The sequence below is a fragment of the Ctenopharyngodon idella genome, chromosome 22 (genome assembly GCF_019924925.1).
Source record: "Ctenopharyngodon idella isolate HZGC_01 chromosome 22, HZGC01, whole genome shotgun sequence".
NCBI lineage: Eukaryota > Metazoa > Chordata > Actinopteri > Cypriniformes > Xenocyprididae > Ctenopharyngodon > Ctenopharyngodon idella.
This window is the reverse complement of record NC_067241.1, coordinates 6,611,733-6,639,156: the sequence shown is the minus strand read 5'-3', so window position 1 is coordinate 6,639,156 and position 27,424 is coordinate 6,611,733. Positions and strand designations below refer to the sequence as shown.

The window sequence follows — 27,424 nt, the reverse complement described above, 5'->3', positions numbered from 1 at the left end:
CACCGAACCTCTCAAGATCCATAACATATTTAAAACAGTTCATGTGAGTTCAGTGGTTCTACCTTAATATTATAAAGTGACAAGAATACTTTTTGTGCGCCAAAAAATATCTATTGTTTTCAACAATATCTTGTGATGGCCGATTTCAAAACACTGCTTCTGAGCTTTACGAATCTTTTGTTTCAAATTAGTGATTCTGATCTCTTATCAAACGGCTAAACTGCTGAAATCACGTGACTTTGGCGCTCCGAGCCGCTGAACCTATTCATAAAGCTCCGAAGCAGTGTTTTGAAATCGGCCATCACTAGATATTGTTAAAAAGTCGTTATTATTATTATTATTTTTTTTTTTTTTTTTTTGGCGAACAAAAAGTATTCTCGTCGCTTTATAATTTTAAGGTAGAACCACTGAACTCACATGAACTAATTTAAATATGTTTTATGGACCTTGAGAGGTTCAGTGGCTTTGCTCTCAATAGAGGCCTTACTGAGCCATCGGATTTCATCAAAAATATCTTAATTTGTATTCCGAAGACGAACGAAGGTCTTACGGGTCATGAGGGTGAGTAATTAATGACAGAATTTAGACCATTTTTGGGTGAACTAACCCTTTAAAAGCTTGATTTTCACCACAGGGAGACTTTAAGGTAGTACGAAAGACAGCCCTTTTCTGCCACCTAGTGTTTAGATACGTATGGCACAACTGCAGGAAGAGTTCAAATATATTTTTAAATGTCCTGAGAAAATAATATGAAGGACAAACCTAAAGCACAGAGAATAAATGTGTTTTTAGGTAACAGATTTGCCATGCTAAAATTCATATAACATGAAAAGATTTGAATAAATAATTTTATTTTTATTTAATTATTTAATTATTAATTATAAAGATCAGGTTTAGTTTAACATTTGAAATTATTTATAAAATATTTTAAAATTGAATAATTTATCATAAATTATCATAAATCACAATTATTATCAGAATGACATTTGAATTGAAATATGTACAATGTTTTAGTGTATAGTTTGTAAAACCTGATTTGAGAGTGATCCAAAAAGCATCTTGTGTTTTAATGGAAATAAGAACATCTGTTTTGAATTTGCTTATTTGACAAGTGGCCTAGAGCACAATCTTTATTTTATGTTGTAACATTTCTTTGTTTTAAATTGTTCGAAATCAGTTCATTTCCAAGTTTGAATTAGATTTTAAATTTTCACTTTTGGAAACATTTGAATCTGGGATATCTTTGCTCTCAGTTTTTATACGCAGTCATTTGCTGATCAGATTTCTGCAAGGCTTTAGTAGTGTGCGTATTTCAGGAACAGTTTCATCACTTGACATATGTAATTTTGTTAAATGCCAACTGCTCTTATTTGTCAGTCATCCCATATGATCAGATGAAAGGTTGTGTGGTTTTGAAGGTTACACGGCTCATTTTACACTTCTGGCTGAGAGAGAGAGAGAGTCCTGAATTAAATTACCCAGCACTCAGCTGTCTCTCAGTGAAATTCACATTTTCCTGTGCAGTGTTAGCACAATATGCTGAAGATGCTGATTACTGGTGAGCATGCAGACACTGCTGCGTGAGGGCAGCTTACATCTTCTCTTTTTCGCCAACCTTTTAAAACCTGTAATTTCAAGGTAATCAATACACAGTCCCACCAGGCAACCCGCAAATCACTCCCCCTCTATAGAAGAGCATGTGTGGCTGACAGTGGGTTTGACAGCCCACAGTAAACTATCAACCCCAGCCCCGGAGGAGAGCGCACATGGTAAAAACCATATTGTCATTTATATTGCGCAGTTAGAGATGCCTTTCTTCAGAAGCGCTTAGGAGTGTTTGAATACATAACACGTCGAAAATTTGTAAAAATCATTCTGCTTTGTTTATTGAACCCAAATATGTAAAGGGTTATCCATTTATATATCAGAACTGCAAAAATATTTTTAAATCATTATTTTTCTAGTTAAATATATTTTAAAAAGATAAATGAAGTCTACTTAAGAAGTAAAATTACCCTTTTTTTCTTGTTTTTAAGCATGAACCTTATAAAAAAATTAATAAATGTAAAATTAAATTGTAAACTTAATGTAAACGTTGGAAATAATACTATGGTAAAAATGTCCTTAAAAGGTTCAAACAATTAAATGCAATATGAATCATAATTTTGACTCAAACTTGAATTCAATTTATTTAATGATATATTCTCAGAATACAGTCACCTTATACAATTTTTCTCAGTTTAAATGCTGAATTTAACTTGCCTAATCTAAAATAAAAGTACATTTATCTTGATAATACATTTTTAGCTTTTTTCTTGTTTTAAGCATAAACCTCACTATATTTTTTTAGATTTATATATTTCAAATTTAATTTAATTGAAGATATCACCTTGTACAATTTTGCTCAATTTAACTGCTTAATTTAATTACCAAATTAAAGGAAATTGTTGATTGTGTTTCAAGGATAATAAAATATGAATAGGTTTTCTTCCTCTGTTTAAATCTAAAAATAGCGATGTTTTTATCATAAGATGTGTTGCGTGGGAAAATTGACTTTATTAGGTATATTTGCAATTCAAAAGCATTTTTGTTTTTACCTGAAGGCATGAAATGGTTCCTAAATGTTAAATTGCATATTCATAAAACATATCTATGACCTTCACTGTTGAAATAATACTACCAGTAAAACATGACCTCAAATCACAAAATGCACTATTAAATGCTATGAACCTGAACTTTTGAAATATGTAAAATTTATTCTAAATAGTATTCACTTATTAATTTTAAAATTAAGTTTAATTAAAGATATCACCTTGTACAATTTTACCTTAATAAAAATAAAATTGATCTTGTTTTAAGGATGCATTTTCAACTGGAAAACCGAGACAAAATACTGATTAAGAACATTTTTTACACTTTAAATATGTTAAAAGTCCCGTATATCGTTCAGCAAGGACAAAACTCCTCAGTAATACTCTGAGCCGGTGCTCAGTGCTGCATTGTGGAGGTACTTACAGGTGATGGAAGTGCTCGCCCAGAGCAAATATACCTCAGCTTTAGGCTAAAGCCAGAACATCAGTACAGCATTGCAGCTGAGAAAGAGTGTGAATGTGTGCGTGCTTGAGCGTTCATGCATAGGGCTAATGGTATGTTGGGTGTAAATCATAGCGGTACTGGTTACGGGCACGTGCGCTCTGGGATGTGTGCTGCAGTGGAGGCATCCCCCTCAGCACAGAACGAAGCTCATTTGTCAAATTGCCTGCAGGACTTGAATGCTGCATTGCTGCTGAGAGAGAGAGGCAATCAGCTTTTCTCCATGGTTGGGGGTGGAGGAGCACAGGAAGGCCCATCCGGACAGCATGCTTTGAGCAGTCTCCTTGCTGGTAAAATGTGCAGTGGACACAGAATCGGTGGCACTCGTGTGAAGGTCACTGCTGAGTAGCACAAAGTGCTAAATTGCATCAATTATTCCTGTCCCATACAGTAAAAAATTATTTTCATTATTATGTTTTTTCTTAAATCAACTTCAGTAAATAATGTGGTTCAAATAACATAATATTTTGAGTTTCTGTTGATTAAACCAATTGCCTTCATTGCATTAACTCAAATTTTTTAATTTCAGTGAACTCAAAATTAAGGCAACCAGGTAACTTACTTTTTTAAGTTACACCAACAATTCTTTTTTACAGTGTAGTTGTAGATTTGCTTCTCTTTAATACACGTGGTCTTTCCGTCTTTCTTTTTGTTTCTTCCTTCCTTCTTTCTTTCCCACGATGAAGATTTTTGAAAAATTTGCTTATTTCCTATGCATAATTTTGTATCTCTTTTCATCTCTTCATCCTCATAGCAGTAGAAGGCTGATTTTAAGTGTGTCTTTAGTGCCGCTGCCAGTAAGGATTAGTTTAAGAGCAGATCTGTGGATACAGTCCCAGGTGCAAGTGTGCTGATCGCCTCAGCTTTGGTGTTTTCTCTCCACAGCAGCTGGAGCAGGTGCCAAGTGTGCGGTACATACACAGTCCTGTTAAACGAAATCTCTGCAACGTATGACGATGAACAATGAATCAGTTTTCTTCCTCTGTTTAAATCTAAAAATAGCAACGTTTTTATCGTGTACGTTGGGAAAATTGACTTTATAAGGTATTTGCAATTCAAAAGCATTTTTGTTTTTCCCTGATAACATAAAATGTTTTCAATTTTTAAATGGATATACTATATAACACATACTGTATCTGTGACCTTCACTGTTAAAATAACAATACTGGTGAAAATTACCTTAAATGGTTCAAATCACAAAGTGCGCAGTTAAATGAACTATGAACCTGAATAGTAAAGTACATTTATGTATACAAAAATCAAAGTATTTCATGCACTAAGCCAAACAGACAAGAGACTTCATGAAAAAATGATGTGAAGATATAATAACCAAAGTAAAATGTGATCATTGTTCATAGTGGTATGATGTATTAATCATATTCATATTGGCATTAGCAGTTCCCTGTACTCTTTTAATGAACTTCCTGATTGCTCTCAGGATAATCATTGTATCAGTATTTACCATCATTATATTAAATTGCTTCTTTGTTATGCTCCCAGCCAGCTTTAAACAGAGAGAAGCTAAAATTTTAACATTGGTAAAAGAACTGCTGCTTTAGGTCACTGACATGCCTTGTGTGTACAGGTCCATCGACCATTCAGTGTACACAACCGTTCTTGCATACAGATTAGCTTGTTGATAGAATTCCTGATATTTATACCAATTCAAATGTATATAATTGGAACAGCACTAATGAATTAATATGTGAAATGTGAATATCAAAACCATAAAAATATATATATAATTAGTAAATATTATCAGCTTAATCAAAAGTAAAAATGTGTTTTTCAAAATATACATCTATATGAATGTTAGCACTGTCAGTACTAGAATACTTTGGGAAATACTTCAAATGCCCCTTGGATTGCGACTAGCATATTTAATTTAGAAATTCAAATGTAGCCTACTTACTGTGGCACATTTATGCAAATACATTCTCTGCAGGTCATTTCGGGCAATACCGTACTGTCCCTTTAAGCATTGTACTGCAAAATGTTCTCCCTTGATATGTTCCGCAAAGCAGCAGAACTGTCCTGAGCTTCCTTGCTGGAGAAAAACTGAATTTCTAAAGGAGAATTTTTTTGCTGCATGACCTTGAATCTCTCATTTTATGAACATATGTTATACTCATGAGATAACCACCTTTGATGTGGATTATGCATTATTATAATGGAATTATGATTACATATGTGATTATGACAAGGTTCATCTGTGCAAAGCTCCATCAGCTCAGACCCCTGGAGCATCGGCCCCTTTAATAAAGGTCGAAAGGGCCCTTTCAAATGCTCTTACAATCTCACGCAGCTCTCAGAGATTAATGATGCCAATCACTCAGGATGATTTTTTTTTTTAACTCTCACAGAAAGAATGTTACTTGTTCCCCTATATTAGTGAATCCAAATGTATTCTAAGTGGCACATATATTAATATAAATACAGAAAATTTATATTCAAACAATGACAAAGAAAGAATATATATTCATTTATTTCATCCCTAATGGCAGGTCAGTACTGTTATAGTTCATTGTCTTGATCCGTTGTAGAATGTAATCTGGCCTATTGAATCCCTCTGAACTGCTACTCCACTTCTGTCCTGTAGAGGGGGTGATAATGTCGTGTGACTCTGATCATGTGAGTGATTGCACAGGATGGTGTGTGATGCTTAGCTCAGCAAGTATTTAATAATCCCAGTCATTCATGCATTTCATTGAGTAACTGGCATACATGCATATATATTGCATCAATGCATACATCAATAAGCTGCATTGTAGACGTGTGTTACACTCCCTCCCCTTATATATGTATACTGTATATATACTGACTGTACAGAAAGTGCTGAAATGCAATTAACGGAGAAAAGCTGCTGCTGTGGCTGAATTAGCTAATGACTCTCTGCAAGACTCCATGAAATACAACGATATGTTTGTCTTCATTTAACTCCCTGCATTTAATACAGCTCATGTGTCAGGCTAATTCGGGCATGTAATATCAACTTTAAAAATCAATGTACTGCCAGATATCATGAGAGGTTTTAAATGACCCATGACTGTTTGTTTCATCGAGCTCGTTCTGTTTAATACTCAAAAAACATAAGAAACGAGTGGAATGCAGAATATTTTGCTGTCAAAATTAAAAGCCCTCTTGACCCCGCACCTCAAAAGTTATTTGCTCTGAACATTCCAAAATTGTGATTTGTTCAAATCAGGGATGTAAATGACTCAAGCTTTGACAGCTCATGGGGTCAAATGTAATTTTGTGGCATAAAGCAGACGTATACTTCAGTTCAGCCGGTGCGGGGGAGGCCGATCCGTCATTAGGCCGTTAATCAAATGTGCCGACGGCTGCAGGCAGCCATTCTTCACCGCACACATGACTCTGACACCACAACAATCCACTCCAGCCGTCCACCTCCTCAACCACGGCAAATTAACATGCTGCCGTTATGTTTTCTCTTGGTCAGCGTCTCTCTGGACATTGAGATAGGGCACGTGTTTCAGACATCTTTGTCGCAGAACCTCAGGCGATCACTGGCTGGCCTTAGACTGCTTTACGGAGTTAATGAACTTTTTGATTTAAAAATTGAAGGATTAGTTCACTTTAAAATGAAAATTACCCCAAGATTTACTCAGCCTCAAGCCATCCTAGGTGTAGATGACTTTATTTTTAAGAAAGCGGCAGAAACTGACATCGCGTCAGTTACGCGTTTTTTCGTAAGTTGAATAGGGAAGGCGTAGGACATAGCGTAAGCATTTTGAACTGCGAGAGTTTTACACTTTCTTCGTAAGTTGAATACGGAAGGCGGTTTGGTGGAAGCTAGTTATTTTACTTAATAAATTGTTAAATATGGATATTTTTCTTACACAAATGCATCGCTTCGCTTCAGAAGGCCTTTATTAACCCCCCGGAGCCATGTGGAGTACGTTTATGATGGATGGATGCATTTTCTTTAGCTTCATACTCGTTGTTTTCCATTCACTGCCATTATAAAACTTGGATGCGTCAGGATATTTATTAATATAACTCCGATTGTGTTCATCAGAAAGAAGAAAGTCATATACATCTAGGATGGCTTGAGGGTGAGTAAAGCTTGGGGTAATTTTCATTTTAAAGTGAACTAATCCTTTAACATCCATGGAACCTAAACTGCACAAAGGTTGTTTATAGTGGAAAAAGGTTATTTAGATTAATAAAATGTTCTTCACATTAAGAAAAAATGTTTTTTTTAAAGATCTCTTCACTGAAAGTTTTTTAGGGGAACCCAAAATGGTTTTACTATGGCATTGCTGTGAAAATTTGTTAACATTAGATACTGCATTAACTAACATGAACTAACAATGAGTAATATATTTTTAAACCATTTATTAGCCTTTGTTAATGTTTGTTAGTTAATAAAAATGTTCATATTCATGTTAGTTCACACAGTGCATGAATTAATGTTAATTCAGAAATATTAATAAATATCCTGATGCATCTGAGCTTTATAATGGCAGTGATAGGGATCAATGAGTATGAGCTGAAGAAAGTGTCTCCATCCACATCCATCCATCATAAATATGTGCTCCACACAGCTCCAGGGGGTTAATAAAGGCCTTCCCAAGCGAAGCAATTGTGTTTGTGTAAAAAAATATCCATATTTAAACAAGTTATGAAGTCAGACTGCCTTCCGTATTGAAGTTACGAAGAAAGTGTAAACTGCCGTCACGTCAGTTACACTTTTTCCATAAGTTGAATAGGGAAGGCGTAAGATGTAGCGTAAGCTTTGTGAACTGCAAGAGTTTCACACGTACACTTTACACTCGGCTCATGCAGAAGCGAGATATTTTACTTCATAACTTGTTAAATATGGATCTTTTTTTACACAAACGCATCGCTTCGCTTCAGAAGGCCTTTATTAACACCCTGGAGCCATGTGGAATATGTTTATGATGGATTAATGTGGATGGAGACACTTTCTTCAGCTCATACTCATTGATCCCTATCATTGCCGTTATAAAACTCAGATGCATCAGGATATTTATTAATATTTCTGCGATTATGTTCATCAGAAAGAAGACAGTCATATACACCTAGGATGTCTTGAGGGTGAGTAAAGCTTGGGCTAATTTTCATTTCAAAGTGAACTAATCCTTTAAGTTATGTAGTTGACTATTGTTAACAAATGTTAACTTTTTAAAGTGTTACCGACAAAAATTCTAATATCATAAGATTATTCAATTTTACTTGATATTTACAATATCTTTAGCTCTAATTTGCCTGTGAAGAAGGTAAGCGGTTAGCCTATGCTAGTTCTGCTGCAGTCCTAGGCCTAGGGAGAGATCTGGCCTGCTTCAAAAAATGAGGTCAGCTGAGAGGTACAGGCTCGTTGAATTCCTGCTCTCTGTCAATTAGTTAATCCATTCAGCTGGTAGTGAGAGGTAGGGATGGGATGAATGAGAGAGGGAGAGGTGAAGGGGTGCTCTTATGGGGCTGCAGCCATACTCTTCTGGAGGACAGCTGGCTCTGTCAGACCAAAGTGGGAGCTGCAATTGTAGACAGATGGGTTTTCGGTTAACTTCCAATCTGAGTTTATGAGATCTGAAGATTAACCTCTGTGATCTGTTAGAGATAGACCTGCTGTGTCTACTTATGTCTCTTAAGTAATACAGACCAAATGTGCCTTTATTGCAGTAATACAAACATATGACTGCCAAGAACTCAAAGAAAACAAATTATATATGTGTTTCTTCAACTATGCAATCTCCTGGTTCTGTGCAGTTAGGAAATTAAATTTAAAAATGCTTTTTACACTGACTAGTTTATGAAATTTGTCTACTAACAATCCTCAACAGTGTGCATACACATTACAGGAAAATTTTGATTTCCATTTATTGGAAAAGTCACAAACATTTATATCACAGTGTCGTTTTAGGTGTGTTTGACTTGAAGCGGCACTGCGCAGACTGATCGGTGTGACATCAAAGTACCGCGAGAGCAATTAAAGATCAGACGGCCATGTATGTTTTTGAATTGCTCTTGTAGTACTTTTATGTCATACACTGATCAATCTGCGCAGCGCTCAAGTCGAAAACACCTTTTGTCATCTCAGATTATGTTTTGTGTTTTAAAAACAGCATTCTGTAATGGAAATTATGATGGTGGAAATTACATTTTAAACATTTAGAGATAAAATGGCTGACTCCTTTGTGTAGCTATACAGCTAGCATTTTCATAGCTAGTTTGGGGTCAGTAAGATTTTTTTAAAGAAATTAATACTTTTATTTGGCAAGGATGCAGTAAATTGATAAAACATGACAGTAAAGACTTACATTGTTACAAAAGATTTCAATTTCACTTTATGTTCATTAAAAAATCCTAAAACAAAAGGTATCACGCACTGTAAAAAAGAATTGTTGGTTCAACTTATAAAAGTAAGTTACCTGGTTGCCTTAAAATTTTGAGTTCACTGAAATTAAAAATTTGAGTTAATACGATGAAGGCGATTGGTTTAATCAACAGAAACTTAAAATATTATGTTATCTGAACCACATTAATTATTGAAGTTGTCAATTTGACAAAAGAAAAAATGTTGCGATAACAAATTTTTTACAGTGCGGTTTCTACAAAAATATTAAGCAGTAACTGTTTTCAACATTGATAATAAGAAATGTTTCTTGAGCAGCAAATCAGAATATCGGAATGATTTCTGAAGGATCATGTGACACTGAAGACTGCAATGATGCTGAAAATTCAGCTTTGACATCACAGGAATAAATTACATTTCAAAAAATATTAAAATAAAAAACAGTTATTTTAAATCGTAATAATATTTCACAGTATTACTGTTTTTACTTTATATTTGATCAAATAAATGCAGCCTTGGTGAACATAAGATTTCTTTAAAAAACATTAAAAAATGTAAAGTGTAGATGCAAAAACTTGTGTATGTATGTTTTCATACTTTTTTGGATTATTTGACAAAATTACAGCTTGATTGGAAACGATGCACAATGAAATACATGATTGTTTTCTTTACATCTTCACCATAAGCTTACTGACACTGTTGTCTCCTCAGTAGAAAAGTACACTAACTTTTGAAAAATCTTTATTAGGGCAAAATCACTTATTGTGAAGGAAATGATACTTTGACAGCTGTAATTTTAACACAATGAATACCTTAAATATGTTTATTTCACTCTTTGTTTAAATCATTCTGAAGTATCAGTGCAGCTAGTGTACACCTGGCTGTGAACAGTTTCCGCATGCTGGTTGGTGATGAAGCTGCTCCCATGGGTATTCACGGCCAGCTATAATCCCAGAGCAGTGCGGAGGCGGAAGGGGACACTCTGACAGCTGACTCAGAGCGTCAGGTGAGGCGAGGGGTAATGTGATCAGCCATGTAAAAGGGCCCTTCACTCATGTTTTATTTATCAATGGAGATGCCATTACCAAAATGCACTGCTCATGAAGGAGATGCTGGTGAAGGCATTTCTATCTGTGTCAAAGTCAGCACAGGATGCTTAGCGGAGAGACGCAGCACACCAGCAGTGCTGAAATGCTGAGAGGTGCATGTGTACAAACTAGTGGTTGCTCAATATGAGTTTTTTTTAAAGGGTGATGCTGATATCTAGAGAGTAGGGTGACTGAGGGCTAGAGGATATAATAAACAATTACTATTATACACATATTTCAAATATTTCTTGGTGAATTTTATATATATATATATATGTATATATATATATATATATATATCAGTTAGCTGATGCAATAGCTGTGTTTTATTCACGATAAAACACGGCTATGACCGCTTCACCCAACGGTTGTGTATCACTACACAACACCTTTAGCAGCCACTCTTAGCACTGTAAACTGTTTGTTCTCAATTGATATTGTTCATTGAAGCTTACTGTATTATGTAGAAGAGTATTGTGAGAAAGAGATCGATTGAGCGAGTTTATTACCTGCATTCAGATTTAGCATTTTCCTTCAGGTCAGTCCTATGTTCATAATAAAAAATCTATTTAAATATCCGATGTATTATCTTGTCCTTTTAACAGTTAAGGGGTTTTCCCGTGACTGACAGCGTTAGTCAAAGCATTTGTCAGTTGCATCTTGTTCCATGTTCACAAATTCAGTCTTTTCAATATAAAAGTCTTCGCTACTGACTGACACACTCATAAAGACAGTCTTTGCCGCCATCTAATGGCGTAATAATGTAACTTCTGTTGCTGTTCACGGTCAGGGATTATTTTTTCCGGCGGAAGGAAGGCTTTAGTGAAAGTTTACTTCATGAAAGTTGCATTGATACATATTTGTGGCTTTAATATTTGTACTGTGTGGTAACTGTTTTATAAAAGCAATAAGGTACTCGAGGCTAGTGCTGTATCGTGAATAAGTCATGGCTGAAGGGGTTGGAGGCACGACACGAAGCAAAATTATGTAGTAAAAATAAGTGTTTAAATTAACAAATGGTATTACACTAAATATAAAATAATATAATAGTATAACAAAACCTTATTTATTTGAACACTGATTTTACACAATATTTATCAAGAAATATTTGAAATACAAATGTTAAAATGAACAAATATCAGCTGATATTGACTCGTAAGAATTAAATTGAACTAAAATGAGAAAATTATTTGCATATTTGCTATAGTATTACATTAAATATAAAATAATTTAATACTATTAATGCCAATCTTTTTTTTTTTTCATCTAAACATTTTACACAGAATTTATCAAGAAATGTTTAAAATACAAATGTCAAAATGGCCAAATATCAGTTGATAAATAAACAAATAAATGAATACTCTTTGACTACTTTTCACTTTACTCTCTGTTGTAGTCTGTACTTCTTTGTATTGCAGCACTTCTCATGTTACTGCATCCTTAAGATGAATTGCTGATGTTGTATTCCTTATTGGTAAGTTGCTTTGGATAATAGCATCTGCTAATAGAAAAAATGTAAATGTAAAATATAAATGTATATCAGTCTATCACTTGTCTATGGCATCAGTAGGTGTAATCATCTAGATTTTCTGTCCATGATGAGTATCTTTCTCTGATGTCACAGATGAGACAGAGGAAAGTAAACACCATAAATCATTTGAATGGCTCAGTGAGGATGTGAAAGGTTTAGGATGTTTCATTAATACTTCCCCCCACCCCTATCCCCCAAAAGTATGATTTTGAGTTTTTAGGGCCTAAACGATTTGGAGAGCAAACTGAAAACTGCGCTCACAGCCACGCAGATGTGCGAGATCAGCACAGAGTTTGTGCTCGATCGCTTTCTGTTCCACTGGGCAAACTCGCAGGTCACCAATCAATACAGTTATGATGACATCTGCCATTTCTACAAAGCCTCCTCACCGGCTTCCAGCATGCTGCAGCCATTTATATATTATCCAGAGGTCATGGTCTTGTGAGTTCGGTCCTGACCAGTGCACTCCCGATCGTGTATTTCAAGTATTTCATTGAACAGGAGTAAATGTAGCTCAGTGAGCTTTCTGCAGTAGTATCTGAGGTGCTTGTAGTAAAAGCTTTCGGACTCAAACCGTTGTGCTTTACAGAATACAAGCAGGTATATGGGGGGAAGAATCCGCTGCAGGGTTGCAGCGCCAGCTTTGCTGATGCAAAGAGTTGCGATTGATTTACTGTACACAGAGCGGGCCAGCCCTCTCAAAACCCCCTCTGTTAGAAGTTACGGTAATGTCAGATCTCCCGACGTGTAAGTCAGGATTTAGAACCTATGGCGAATGGAACATGAAGCCTCAATCATCTTGATTGTCAAAACGCTTCGTAGTCTGTCCAATATAATGTTGCACACCACTGGTAATGTATCTCTCTCACTCCCAGACAGTTGACCTCCTGGTTGCAATGGAAGCAACGATACACCTCAAACACCCCCAGATCTGGTTTCTCAAGATCCTGGTTTTGTATTTCAGTTTTTTTTCCCGTCACCATCGATACAAACATTTTCTCACAGCCATTTTCATTTCATTCACCATCCATCGTTTTTAAATCCACCTGACGAAATCGGCCACATAGCCTCATTAGGCGGATTTGGGCCAGTGTCAGCAGCTAAGATGGATGGTGTCCGCACTACGAGCATAGCACACTTTAGTTTCAAAAAGGGTCACCCGTTTAATCCGAAGGAATTGAGGTAGTTTCGATGTCCCCCCTTCTTCGAATCCCCCCCCCCCCACCCCCCAATCACCACCACCACCACCACCTTTTTTTAAGGAATGTCTTGACCAGCTGCTGCGGGGGAAGGTGGTAGTGGGGGGTCGTCATAGTGGGAGTGTAGGGGGGTGGCGATGAGGCGCACACTGACCCTGGAGGTTGCGTTCCCCTTTAAAAGTCACGGCACACTCGGATACGCAAGGCTCATGCAGGAGCTGCTGCGGCAGTGGGAGAACACTGCTGAGCTGTGCAGTTTGTACTGCCAGTGAGCGCGCAGAGAGGAGGAGGGGGAGCAAGAGATAGAAAAGAGAGAGAGAGAGAGCAGGAGAATGAAGCAGGGAGAGAGAACGAACAATGTCATTCCATTCAGCAGGCAATGCTGCAGTCAACTTTACACCACCGACGGAGAAGACACGGCTGCTTGTGCATCACCCCTGCAAGACCTGGACGGGAGCGGAGGCTGAGTGAGTATGTGGAAGTTTGTCTTTCTCTACAGGGCTAAAGGACGCATGTTGAACTTTTCACCCAATCACGGGGGGTTCAGCTTTGTGGGATGTTTCGGTCTGATTGCAGAATTAATCACTCACCTGCTCTTAGGTCTTAAAGGACCCGTTTGCATTGACCTACATGATGAGTGATCTTCTGCAGTCAGGCTGCTGATACTTCGGTAGTCGTCTCCCTAACCAATGCCGGCCGGTCTTACTGTTAATCTTAGCACACGCAGGTGCATGCGGGATACCAACACAGGAAGAAAAGACACACGAGCTTGAATATAGGTATAGAAATGACGCCTGCAGGCATAAATAAAAGATGTAGGCCACACATATTCTGCTTTAGGGTGCCATACATTGCTGAACTTTGTTGTGTTGTGTAGCCTGAAGTACTGAAGCTGCAGTTTGTCTTGCAACCAGAATGCCAGGAAGGGAAAGAGTTAAAGAACTTGCAGCAGATGGGAAAATGGAAGTAACGTTTTAGGATGGCCTAGGGAGGACAGAGCGCAGTGTGCAAATGTGTCAGCTAGCAACTGTCACCACCATAGACTCTTAGGGCACTCGGACAGAAGATTTTGACAGAACGGTTTAGCCAGGTGCATAAGGGTCTCAGTTTCAAGTGTGTTTATTAACGTGTGTGTGTGTTTCACACTCTCTGTTGGACGGTGCCGCACTCTTACTAACCGTCCCATCCGAGAACAAGAGAGAGTGACTCAAATAAAGCGGTGGGGGGACTCATAGCTCTTTCACTGCAGGTCTTTTTCTGCTTTAGTTCATTTTCTACTCACCTATAGATACTACTTACACTTAAACATGGGAAATGCATTATATTTCATTTATTCTGTGTAGTGTATTGAAATTTAATGGAGTTATCTTATGACACTGTTGCGATTTAACTATCTACATACTGTTAATGAGCGTGACGTTTATGTTCATTCAATGTAGTGCTTTGAAATGTAATGGGATTATATCATGATACTTTAGCGGACTGTGTAGGTTTTAATTTGAACATAGCGCTCATTACCAGCGCACAAACTCCGCGGTGATGAGTTCAACTCAGGTTACACACATAACCCATCCATCCCAACTGAACGTTGAAGAACGGCCGCGGTTGTGTATATTGCAAGCTATAGGGCAGGATTAGATCTGTATACAGCAGGAATGCAAGGAGTGATATATCACTGTCAGATCCGCTGCCTGACATCATTAGCAGAAACTGCAGTTTCTCATGGCGCTCGCCAAAGGGGGGTGGGGGGAGGGAGGTTGCTGCTGCTCAGCCAAAAAGCGTATTGCCGCACTCACCTGATGTTCTTTAACACCCATCCTCCCATCTCCTCTTACTCTTCCTCCCCCATTCTCTCCAGAGATCTGCTTTGAGGTACAGAATGACGTTGAACCTTACTGTTCATCCCTCCAAAACGGCTACTTTTTCTTCACTACTGTTTCCTCGTGAAAAGTTACACATTGAGAGTAAGAACGAGAGGGAGAGCGGATACCCTGCAGTGTCCTGCAGCACAGTTCCTGCAGTACTGCCAAGATGTGGCAGCAGCAAGAAAGACAGGCAGCTACGCGGTCACGTGGACGATGAGAGAGAGAAACAGAGAAAGCAAGTTAATGGAAGGATGTTACGGAAGTCTATTGCTCTTGTCTGGAGTTTGGCAGCCCAGATTGTGGATGTGCCCTCCTGACAGGAAGAAAGAGAGAGACAGAAGACAGAACAGCTAGATTAGCCCTCTTACTCCACCACCTCCCCCCACCGAATCTACCCCCCCCCCCCCCCCCCCCCCCAACCCAGTGGTGCAATGTCCCATACTAGTGCTCTAGTTCCTATGATGTAATCAATGCAGCAAGCTTTGATCTTGCTGGAGTAAGGATTCCACACTTGCCCTCCAACCTCTCATAGTATTGCAAGCAAATTGGCACATGATGTTTAGGGATTTACTTTATTTCAACGGCGGTAAATTTAAAGCCATCCGCAAAGCTACTTCCGACCAATTAAAGCGGCGTTGTAAAACACTTCATGTTCGTAAAGGGATTTTTTTAAGACTCAAATGGTGCATTGTCCCATACTAGGAACAAGGCTCCAATGCAGCAGAGAGTAGGCCAGTGAGCGCACTTGGTGAAATTTGGCGCACTCTTAACCACCACTGCAGCACCTGTGTCCAATAGCCATCAGTCAGCTCTCACTGACACCAATAAAACCAATAGGAAATGTACATGTCAAACATTTAGGATTGAAAGAACAAAATGTGTTACTTCATACTGGGGCAAAACAATTAGAAGAGGGGTAAGTGAGAAGGGTGAAGGTGAGCTACAGGACGGTGTGTGCTGATGGAAATGGAAACGCTGGCATTTGTGACTCTGCTCTTTTTATTGGTAAGGTCATCAGTCTTGGACTGCTGCAATCCAGTGAAGTGCAGTCCTAGTACTGTAACATACAGTGGACCAGACTGCAGAGAGAGAGAGCGAGGGAGAGAGAGAGAGAGAGAGAGAGAGAGAGAGAGAGAGGCCACAGCGTTACATTTATTGTGGTGTTGAGCTCTGCCGCTGCACTGCAACTCTGCCTGGTGATGAAGTTTCTCTAGAGCGCTGTGGTCTGTGCCTTACTGCTCTGGTGCTTCACTTTAATTAGGGTTTGCGTTTCATTGCTACATAAATCAGTGCTGGCTAATATCTGAGAAATCATTTGTGTGGATGCGTATTCCACTGAGGATTTGGGTAAGTGTAAATATTTGTGTAAATATTCTCTGTGATCATTTGATTAAGCAATACTTAATTGTGTCTTTCAGTAGATCAACCATGTATTTACAATATGCTATGCTCTTTTTTTATTTTTTCAAAAAGTTTAAAATGCATTTTTAATTATTATATCATTATTAATAGTTATTTTTATTATATACAAATTTTTAGATACATATATTACTTTGTACATTGTGAAAAAATATTATTACTTGAAGAAATTCATTATTTAGATACAGATATTATTTTTAAATATTTTGATTTTATTTTTTATTACTTAATTTTTATTCATATTATTTTTTATATAATTAAAATGAGCTTATATCCTAAAAGTAGAATAGTACACCTTCAATTTGAACTTTGGTGCAGTAAGACTTCACCACCAGGCGGAGCAGTGCAGGGCCCCATGAAAATCTCCCTCAGGGAACAAACTGGCTTACTGCGTGTCAGATCTGCTCTATTGCACATGATTAAAAGTTAACTGTATTGAGTTTGTAAGACACTCACTCTTCTAATTCTGTTTTAAATGAAAACCTAGAAAGTTTTAATAGATTAATTAATTGTGCTACGATTATGTTATGCTCACTCTTAATCGTATTTTATCTTTCAAAAAAAAAAAAAAATGGTTTCAATTGAAATATTTAACAAAATAACCTATAAAATAGTATAGGAAATCCTACTGTGGCAATTCTTTTATAGGCTTATGTTACAGGCCTACTTTAATCCCACTTAAGTGAATGGGTTGGAGATGCCTGTACACACAAATAAGTGTAAATGTGAATGAAATATAGTAGTTTTAACACTTTAAATAATAACAGTCATGCTGAATTTGAAAAAAAAGTGTTTTCTTGCACGTGTCTGTACGTAGCTTTCCTCACACATCCTGTCTGAGTCACTTATTCGCGTGTTGTTGTATTGCACAGTGACTGTCTGAACATGCTCCTGCCTGTAAAGAGAGTACAGTGACCTCTGAGAGAAAGGTATCTCTGATTTGCCCTGTCACCTCTGATGCTAAGTCTTCTCTTCTGTCTTTGCTCCTCCTCCAGTTCTCCCAGTTGAAGTGGTAGAGCAGAGGGCGCTGTGCAGAGCAACAAGAACATGTCTTGACTTGTACCGGCTTGTCAGGAGGGAGTTGAGGCTTGTGGTCAGCGCCAGTAACTGTTTCTCATCCAACTGACCAGTGAAAGACGAAAACAGCATACTGTCGACTGTATGGATATTGGGACAGACTGAACTGACAAACATTCAACACCCAGGTAAGTGTGTCACTCCTCAGGTGTAGCTTAAGAATAGAAGTGCTTTTATTCAAAATGCCTTTTTGCTATTTTATAATTACAGTGTACTTAGAAGTACATCATTACACTGCATAAAATTATTTTCTTAATCAGTAAATTTATCTCTTCTGTTCATTAAAAACGTCTTAAAGAAACAAAACTGCATAAGATAACAAGACTTGTTTTTAGAGAATGTCTTGAATTCAGTTTTTTTATCTTACGCCATAGACAGTTTCTTTCTTGTTTTAAGCATAAATCTAACAAAATGCAGTACAATTCATGCTTAAACTGATTTAAAAAATTGCCAATGTGGTCAACAAAATGTATCTTGTTTTAAGCATATATATATATATATATATATATATATATTAATATAGTTCACACACACAAAGATTAAGCTTTTTTGCAGTGTAATTGGCTACAAAATAGATTTTCTTTAATTTATGAGCTGCTGTTTGAGCTGAAATGTAAAGGCTATAAAAATCATTGGTGTCTCTCTTAGTAAACTTTGCCATTAATTCATTTCTTTAAGAGTCACATTATTTCCGCCTCTGTGTCTAAATGTAAGCTGATTTTCACAAACATTATTGATAAATTGTTCAATGACTCTGCGCTCATCACCTTTGGTGCTCCGTGAACAATTACTGCTGACCTTAAAAATAGAGAAAATCAATCTGAAGCAATGGAAGAATAATGAATCCCTTTGTGACTCTTTTGTGTTATCCGAGCAAACACATATATGAACTTGACTGACTATATAAAGGAATGTTTTTGCCTTTGATTAAACAGTTTCTGCACTGGATGATCCCTTTCTGGAAGATCCCTGACCTCACCACGGCTTATCGGCTGTCTTCTAATGACACCGACCCCAGAGACAAAAGGTGAGATGTTTTGCCAGTCTTGTTTTATGTACTGACTAAAGTCTGTACATTTATTCGGTGGCTACCAAAGTGTTGGTTACTTCCGTGAACTCGTGGTTAGCTCGTAAGCACCTCTGCTGTTGCCAGAAGCATCAGTGTGCTGATAGTAATGTATTTTACTGGCTGAAAGGTGGGCTGTGTGAATTATTAATGTATTCTAGCTCTACAAATAGAGCTTGCATTGATCAACAGTCTCTTGAGTAAACTGATATTGTTTAGGAATGCAATGTTTGCACTTTGTCTCCCCATATAGCCTTGCAAAGACTTGAGGTTCTAGCTTTTTTGGTAAACAAACTGTCCCCTATGACTTTTTCCGGTTTCCCGCTCTTTTCTGTCTCTTTTTTTATTTTACGATTTTTTTTTATTTTCAGTACTGTAGGAAAGTGAAAGGCAGTTGTTCTTAAAAATGTTTGCCTATTGTTAGTCATTCATCTTCTGAAATATTATCTATAGCTACCAGGGTCAAAACTTGAGGGCTCAGGGCAAAAATGCAATTAAATGTGACAAAAAGTGTCCCTGAAATTGAAAATGTAATTGATGTTTTTTATTATTATTTTTTTAAATGTCTGATATATTTCTTAATATAGTTATATACATTATCACATAATGAATTTTAATAAATATAGTTCAATTTAAGTATTATAGGGGGTGTTCAGAATTGTAGTTCAGTTCTCTTGGTTCTTTTGGTCCGAAACAAAAAGAAAATAATACATTTAGTCCTGGTTCGCTTAGCGTTCACACTTGTATTTTTAAGACCGGACCTAAAGATACAAAAAAAAAAAAAAAAACGTAAAAAAAAAAAAAACTTACCAAAACATCCAAAACAGTGTTTTGTTTTTAAATGCGCTCGTTGTATGTGCATATTTATGATGGTATTTTGACCAGCTGAGAACTTGTGAAGAGTTTATAAGATGTGTAAAGGAGTCAAAACAGCTCCGTTGCACACAAACAAAGATCTTCTGCAAGGAGATGGTGTTTCTGACGCCTGTACCAAACTCTAATGGGCAGCGTAGCTCCTATGAAGAGAGAAAAAACAGGAATGCTTCAGCATTCTGTTCTTTTTAGGGTCGCATTTGGTGAAATCACATCCTGTTTTTGGTTTGTTTAGATGTCTTTGGTCCATGTTGGGTTCATATTTCAATCGAGTTCGTTAGGAACCGGGTCGAGACCCACCTTTCCAGGGGTCTCGGTCCGCTTGTTTGGTGTGCACCAGGGTTCGGATGGCCGAACTAACAGAGCAATCACATTAGAGTTCGTTTTAATTGAAACAAACATGCCTAGTGTGAATACACCCTTATACATAAAATAATGACATTGAGTATATTTTATATGGTTTGAAGAATATGGCCTCTTAAAGTTTTGCCCTGTAGGGGAAAAATTAATTTCTGACCCTAATAGCAACTTTATTAATTTATTTATTTGTATTTATTGATTGATTGTAAGCTATACTCATTCTGTGGTTTCCAGTGACTTAACTCACCCTGTTTAATGTTAAAAAAAAAAAAAAAAAATCTATTTTTATCACACCAACTACTTAACTAAAATCACAGAGGGAAGCTTGCTGGCACAGTATTAGTTTAATTAGCAGAATAAAGGAACAAACATGAGAAGTTTTGCCAGTGACATTTAGCAGTACTTTCCCTTTAACATGATTAAGTCCAAAGAATTGAAATGACTGTTGTACTATAGACAAAGTGACAACCGTGGGAGAAAGAGGGCGAGAAAACAACAGTGCAGACGGTGGTAAAAAACAAAGTGCTTCTCTTTTTTTTTTTACAGAAGCGTATCCAGATGTCCTGGAGACGATGAGAGACCTGGAGTCAGCAGTAAGGTGAGTGTCTGATTCTAGTTATTCAAAATTTTAACTGTCCTTGTCGATATACAGTTTTCTGTCTTAAATTAGCTTTCAGTTCTAACTGTAGTTGCATTCGACATATTTTTTGGCATACTGTATGTTGCCAAAATGTCGAAAAGACTTGTTTTTTTAGAAATCTAAAGAAAAAAATGCATATTTAAAAGGATAGTTCACCCGAAAATTTTAATTTTGTTATAATTTACTCATGCACCCTGATGTCTTTCCAAAAGTGTATGGCTTTCTGTGGAACACAGCAGAAGATTTTTTATTTATTTATTTTGTATACACAATGGAAGCTATTGGTCACCAAAACAACATTCTTCAAAACATATTCTTTTGAAAAAAAAAGAAAAAAGAAATGCATATAGGTTTGGAACAAATATGACAGAATTTTAATTTTTAGGTGAACTATCCCTTTAAATGATGCTATATACATTAGACAGATAGTGGTTTGCTCCTCTACTACTGATTTCACTGCATTTATTCTAAATGTATAATTTGTTTTAGACATTCAGATTTTCCCGGATCACTTAAACAGTCAAACTAGTTTAGACAAACCCATAAACACATTAATTTGATCTGTCAGTTAATGCAGCGCCTGTGTTTCTTGGTTCTGAAGTGTGTCAGAGACGTACAGGCACACGGCAGTGCCAGCTGGCAGGTGTGTGTGTGTGTATGCGCGTATGTTTTTCCCCTGCTTCCTGAAAGCCTGTATTAGAGATTACATCAGGCCCAAAGCAGCCAGGAATTCCTGCCATCATGTGGCCTCAGCAAGCCGTCGGCCTCACGAGACAGACACAGGGACACAACACTGCAATTTAGCAACTGCAGCAAAAACCAGATCACGAGGCGTGTGTTTGTGTACGAGTGTGTGTGGGGGTATGTGAGGGTCTGAATGCTTTTACAAGGCGCTGCATGTGATATAATGATTTTATACATCTGTGCTGGTTTGGGTGGCATACATGTAGCGTTCCTCTTTTTCTAAAGACCGTCAGACAGCTGTGTGCTCATCCATGGGTGCGTGTGTTTATCTTTGTCTGTCCAAAGAGCCGATCAGATTTCCTCATAGCAGCCTTCAGATGTGGTCTAATGACATTTTTGGCTGATAGAATTCAAAGCCTTTATTATGATAATACATACCATTGCTGGGGATGTCATTTAGCATGCGTCCTGTCATGTTATATCGCACAAAACGCCTACGTTTGACGCAATATACACATCCAGTAACTAAAAAGACAGCCAAGCAGGACTGACAGGCTGTCAACATTCAGACAAAAACAGAAATTATGAGGTACAGTCTGATGGGCTACATAATTTTATCTGTATCATCTGTATTTTTGTCTTGTATTTCAGTACTTTGTGTATTATTTAAAAACTTTAAATAAAATATTTTTTAAACTTTAAAAATTTTTAAATAAAATCCTTAAAGTAACATTTAAGCAAACTTGCATAAGATGTTTGCAAAGGCTTGTTATATCTTGAATTTTCTTGTTTTAATCTAACAAAATGTAAAGCTTAAACAATATACTGTAAAAAAAAAAAAAAAAAACATATGCATATATATATATATATATATATACATACTTGTATGTATGCATGTTTATATATGTCCATTTATATTTATTATATTTTATTCTATATATATACACACACAGAAAATATTAAAATGTTTTACATAAAAATATATATATGTGTATATATATATATATATATATATATATATATATAACTTGATTTTTTTATTGTTTTAAATATAAATGAAAAATGTTTAATAAAAATTAAGAAATTATAATTCCAATTATTTGAAGATTTATGATATATACACACACAGAAATCAAAAATTATATTTTACTTACAATTATATATTTATATATATCTTGACTTTTTTTATTGTTTTAAAAATAATTTAAAAAGTTTAATTTAAAAAATTAAGAAATTATAGTTACAATTATATGAAGATTTATGATATATGGATATAGATATAGATATAGATATACACACAAAACATTAAAATATATTTTACATACAATTATATATTTATATATATCTTGAATTTTTTATTGTTTTAAAAATAATGAAAAATGTTTAATAAAATATTAAGAAATTATAATTACAATTATATGAAGATTTATTATATATGGATATAGATATATACACACAGAAAATATTAAAATATAATTTACATACAATTATATATTTATATATATCTTGAATTTTTTATTGTTTTAAAAAATAAATGAAAAATGTTTAATAAAATATTAAGAAATTATAATTACAATTATATGAAGATTTATGATCATATATATATATATTCATTTCATAATTTATAACAGTTTGGGTGAATTGTAGAAGTAAAAGAAGCTGCTTGAAGTTTCTTCTAGGAAAACCTCACCCTGTTTCTGCCCCCTCCCTCGTCCTGCGGTGATGTCAGCATTCATGTGAGGTACTGTAACAGTCAGCGCAGGGCTGTTACTGAAATAGTCTCATAATTACAGGTGTGTTTGCTCAGACTCAGATAACGCTGCGGACGCAACAGAATATTGTATCAGCAGTTGCTGTAAAAAGGCTTTACTGGTGCCTCTTGCTCGGACTGAAGAGTAGGGAACGAAGATAATATCACATGCGCTACTTAGCCCTTTCCTGACCTCAACCTGTTTTCATAGGCAAATGTTCATTTCAAGGGATAACGTGCATGCGTGCGCTTGGCAACTCAGCTCTGTGGACTTATTGCTTGTCACCAAACAGCACAGGATAAAGAGTGGTACAAAAGGACGCCCATCCACCTCATCTGGGTCACAGTGCCCCGTATTGCTTGAGTATGGGATTTTCGAGCGTCTGATGACAGTGACTAAGCCTGGTGTTGCGCACATCTATTGCCACAAGCGCTTCTACTGCATTTCAAGACCCTGATCTGATTTAACTGTCACCCGCAGCCACACGACCGTTTTTTTTCATCACTTTCTTTCTCTCTTTCACTTTTTATTTCTCTTTAATTGTGCCTCCACTTTCTCTTCCTCACTCTTCCGCTCTCCCACGCACACGCTAACTCTCTCCCACTCTGTTCTAAGCCTTCTTGCTAAGTGAGCAGAGGCCCTTCTTCTCTGGCAGAGCCCTTAAGAGAGAGGCTGTCTGCCCAAAATAGCTGCACTGTGGGGAATACCAACAGATAGGGCCTTCACACTGCTTCTGTAGGTGAACAACAAATCAGGGACCAGACCAACCCCCTTCAGTCATCTAACTCATAAACATATGACACACTCATGCGAGCGATCTTGCTCTTTCACACACATCTGTTCTCAGAGTTTCTTACAGGCAAATATAGGCTGAACCCTTTGAACCTAGATTCAGCGTTTATTTGAGAATAAGTGAGTCACGGCTCTATTTGCGGTGTAGAGGGTGAGCATAGTTCATATAAGTAATAAAGGAAGGTGTGCTCTCCCCTCCCTGAGGTGTGGCGGTCTCTCAAACTCTTTTTTTTTTTGAGGATAGTTTTTCTCTTGTAAGCTTTCCAGGCTTGTTTACATCGGAAGGAGTCTTAGCAAGCTAGCGTTACTGTCGTAAAGTGTAGGAAGAGTGCTACGTCAGTGTATCCTCAGGGTTTGTTTTCGTCTTTCTTGTGATTATTGAAGGTAAGTGTTCTGTCATAGCTTTTTATTGAATGCTAACTTGGAAATCACGCGGCTATGATGAAATGACATCACAGACATGAGAACTGTGATTTTTGGTACTTTCTACACTTAGTAATACAGTCGTCATTGTCCCTTTGTACTTTGGTTTAATTTGTTAGTTGCACTGCAGTATTTTTGTCTTCCAGTATTTATATATTTCCAGTAAAAATATTATTTTAAAATAAATATAAATTTTTAAAACAAAATTGTTTTATACAGCAAGGATGCGTTAAATTGATAAGAATTTATTTTAAAAAAATCAAAGAAAAAATATTAAGCATCACAGCTGATAATAATAAGAAATTGAGCAGCAAATCAGCATATTATAATGAACATTTTATATTATACATTTATAGTAATATTCATTATATTACTGTATTTCCTGTATTTTTTGTAAAAAAAAAAAAAAAAAAATTACCTTTTTTATTATACATTTATTTTATATATTATTCTATATTTATTGTTTATTTTTAATATTTTTTACTGGAAAACAAAACAAATTTTTTTTGAATGCCGTCATTACCTGTGTTATGTCACACAGTTCTGTTTTCATATTCAGCAGTAATAAACTGGAAGTATGAGATGTTTTCTGTGTTTTCAGGCGACCTCTCACCTACCGTCATCTCTTGGAAAGTGAAAGCAGAACAAAGGCTTATTCGGTAAGGGGAAATCTACCTCTGTCCCTGGCTGTCATACAAAAACTCTGGACATTCCATGAGCAGAGTATTAAAGTGTCCAGAGCTCACCTGCAGCAGACGGGAGAGTCATATACGAGGAGCCTTTACAGTCACCGACAGATGATGGCGAGAGATGCTGAAGTGATGGAAGGAGAGCGAGCGAGTGATGGAAGGGTGCTGCTGTGAGTGGTTCTTTGGCAGTGTCTTAGCTGGTTGTTGTGTGGAGTGAGAACGAAGCAATCAGCAAGTATACTGCCGCAGAAACTCGTCACCTTGGGAGGCCCATCTATCCGACCCCGCTCACGCACTCAGCTGCCCACCCGCACTTAGAGCCTGGAGAGAGAGACAAGAAAAGAGAACCTCAGTCTGTACATATTACCAAGCTTCTCTTCCCATTCGTTCTTCTAATTGTGAGTGTGAGCTTTTGTTTTTGTCACTGCCGCTTGAACACATACAGCGACTTATTTCATAAGCGCATTTCAAGTGAAAGACTGATTCATGCTTACAGTATCTTTGGTCATTTTTTTCCATGACGTTATTGTCATAGTTTAGATCAAATGATTTTTTTTTTTTTTTTTTTCATGAGATCAGGAGTTATTTAGTCAAGTGTTATTGTGAATATCAGCTGACCAGATTTCAGTATTGCCATTACATGGTGTGACCTGTTTATACTTGGACTATATGATGATAAATTCAGATGACATTGTGTTGTAATATGTTCATTATGAAGTTTGCTAATGGACTAAAATATACATTATCATCAATGATGAATGAAAATACCTGTCATTTTGGTTTGAAAAAATGTCTAGAATATTTTTTTGAAAATAAAAATATATAAATACACAAATATGTAGAATGTAAGTGTTTAATAACCATTTTAAAAATATATTTTTTTAATATTTGTATTAATATTGATTTAAATTTATTTTTAATAGACTGTATTTTAATGATTTCATTTTTCCAAACAACAATAAAAAGTTTTTAAAATGTCGTCATTATTGTCATGTTGTGTTATTTCCCTATTTCTGGTTTCTGTTTAGTATTATCTTTAAAGCGATTTGTATTAAGTCAAGTTTCATTTTCAGGGAATTTCATTAGTGATTTGGTTTCGGTTGTTGATCATCAAAAGGGTGGTTTGCGCAGGTGAATGAAACGCTCGTAACTCACTTGAGGTTTTGATGTAATCACATCAGTGTGGCAATAAGCCTGAACTTGTCCTGAAAGCTGGAAATCAATTTAGTAAGGTCTTTCACAAACTATTAAAGCACTTCGTTTTAAATCATCCCGTAAAAGTGTGTTTACAATGCAATGCAACAGTAACCTTCACAAATTTAATATCACAAATGTTACTTTAAAAGGTATGTTGGACACCATATATATCAAAGAGCAATGCTAAATTCAAATGAACTGTATGGATAATCTCAGAAATGTGTCTTTTAGACCAGCTTACTCACTTGCTGGATTGGATCTTAATGCCACAGACACTGTCAATCACATTTTTATGCACAAAGCAATGTGCATGATACATTTTTAGGGCAAACTCTATAGCAAACGTATCATGTTGTTTCTGTTGTATCATTAATATGGCCAGATGGTATTTTGAATTTTACTCTAGTTTATCTCTTGAGTCTGAATTGTGTTATGTCAGTGGCTCCAGAGTTTTATTTGCATATGATAACTGATCAAAACTGTACTCACCTTGTTAACCAGACCTGATGTCATTCAGGCATGCACATATAATACAAAATAGAAAAGTCCCTCTCAAATATATTTTACGTTGGATTACACAACATATAATAAAATATATTTTATAATGTGATTATACAGTATCTCACAGAAGTGAGTACACCCCTCACATTTTTGTAAATATTGTATTATATCTTTTCATGTGACAACACTGAAGAAATGACACTTTGCTACAATGTAAAATAGTGAGTGTAAAGCTTGTACAACAGTGTAAATTTGCTGTCCCTTCAAAATATCTCAACACACAGCCATTAATGTCTAAACTGCTGGCCACAAAAGTGAGTACACCCCTAAGTGAAAATGTCCAAATTGGGCCCAAAGTGTCAATATTTTGTGTGGCCACCATTATTTTCCAGCACTGCCTTAACCCTCTTGGGCATGGAGTTCACCAGAGCTTCACAGGTTGCCACTGGAGTCCTCTTCCACTCCTCCATGACGGCATCACAGAGCTGGTGGAAGTTAGAGACCTTGCGCTCCTCCACCTTCCGTTTGAGGATGCCCCACAGATGCTCAATAGGGTTTAGGTACCCTCAGCTTCTTTAGCAAGGCAGTGGTCATCTTGGAGGTGTGTTTGGGGTTGAGGTGTGTTTGGAATACTGCCCTGCGGCCCAGTCTCCGAAGGGAGGGGATCATGCTCTGCTTCAGTATGTCACAGTACATGTTGGCATTCATGGTTTCCCTCAATGAACTGTAGCTCCCCAGTGCCGGCAGCACTCATGCAGCCCCAGACCATGACACTCCCACCACCATGCTTGACTGTAGGCAAGACACACTTGTCTTTGTACTCCTCACCTGGTTGC

The 27,424-nt window shown here is 36.6% G+C and overlaps 1 long non-coding RNA gene across 4 annotated transcripts; it reads left to right on the top strand.

Annotated features, from left to right (window-relative positions):
- The first annotated feature begins 13,599 nt into the window (after nucleotides 1–13,599).
- Nucleotides 13,600–25,869, top strand: LOC127505338 (uncharacterized). 4 transcript variants are annotated; one of them, XR_007927690.1, is made up of 5 exons: nucleotides 13,600–13,722; nucleotides 17,531–17,740; nucleotides 18,548–18,639; nucleotides 20,458–20,509; nucleotides 24,803–25,869. It is a non-coding gene; the product is annotated as an uncharacterized LOC127505338 (long non-coding RNA). The 4 variants fall into 4 exon arrangements; XR_007927691.1 differs by having other exon boundaries at nucleotides 13,601–13,718; XR_007927692.1 differs by lacking the exon at nucleotides 13,600–13,722 and adding an exon at nucleotides 16,449–16,463.
- Nucleotides 25,870–27,424: the final 1,555 nt, after the last annotated feature.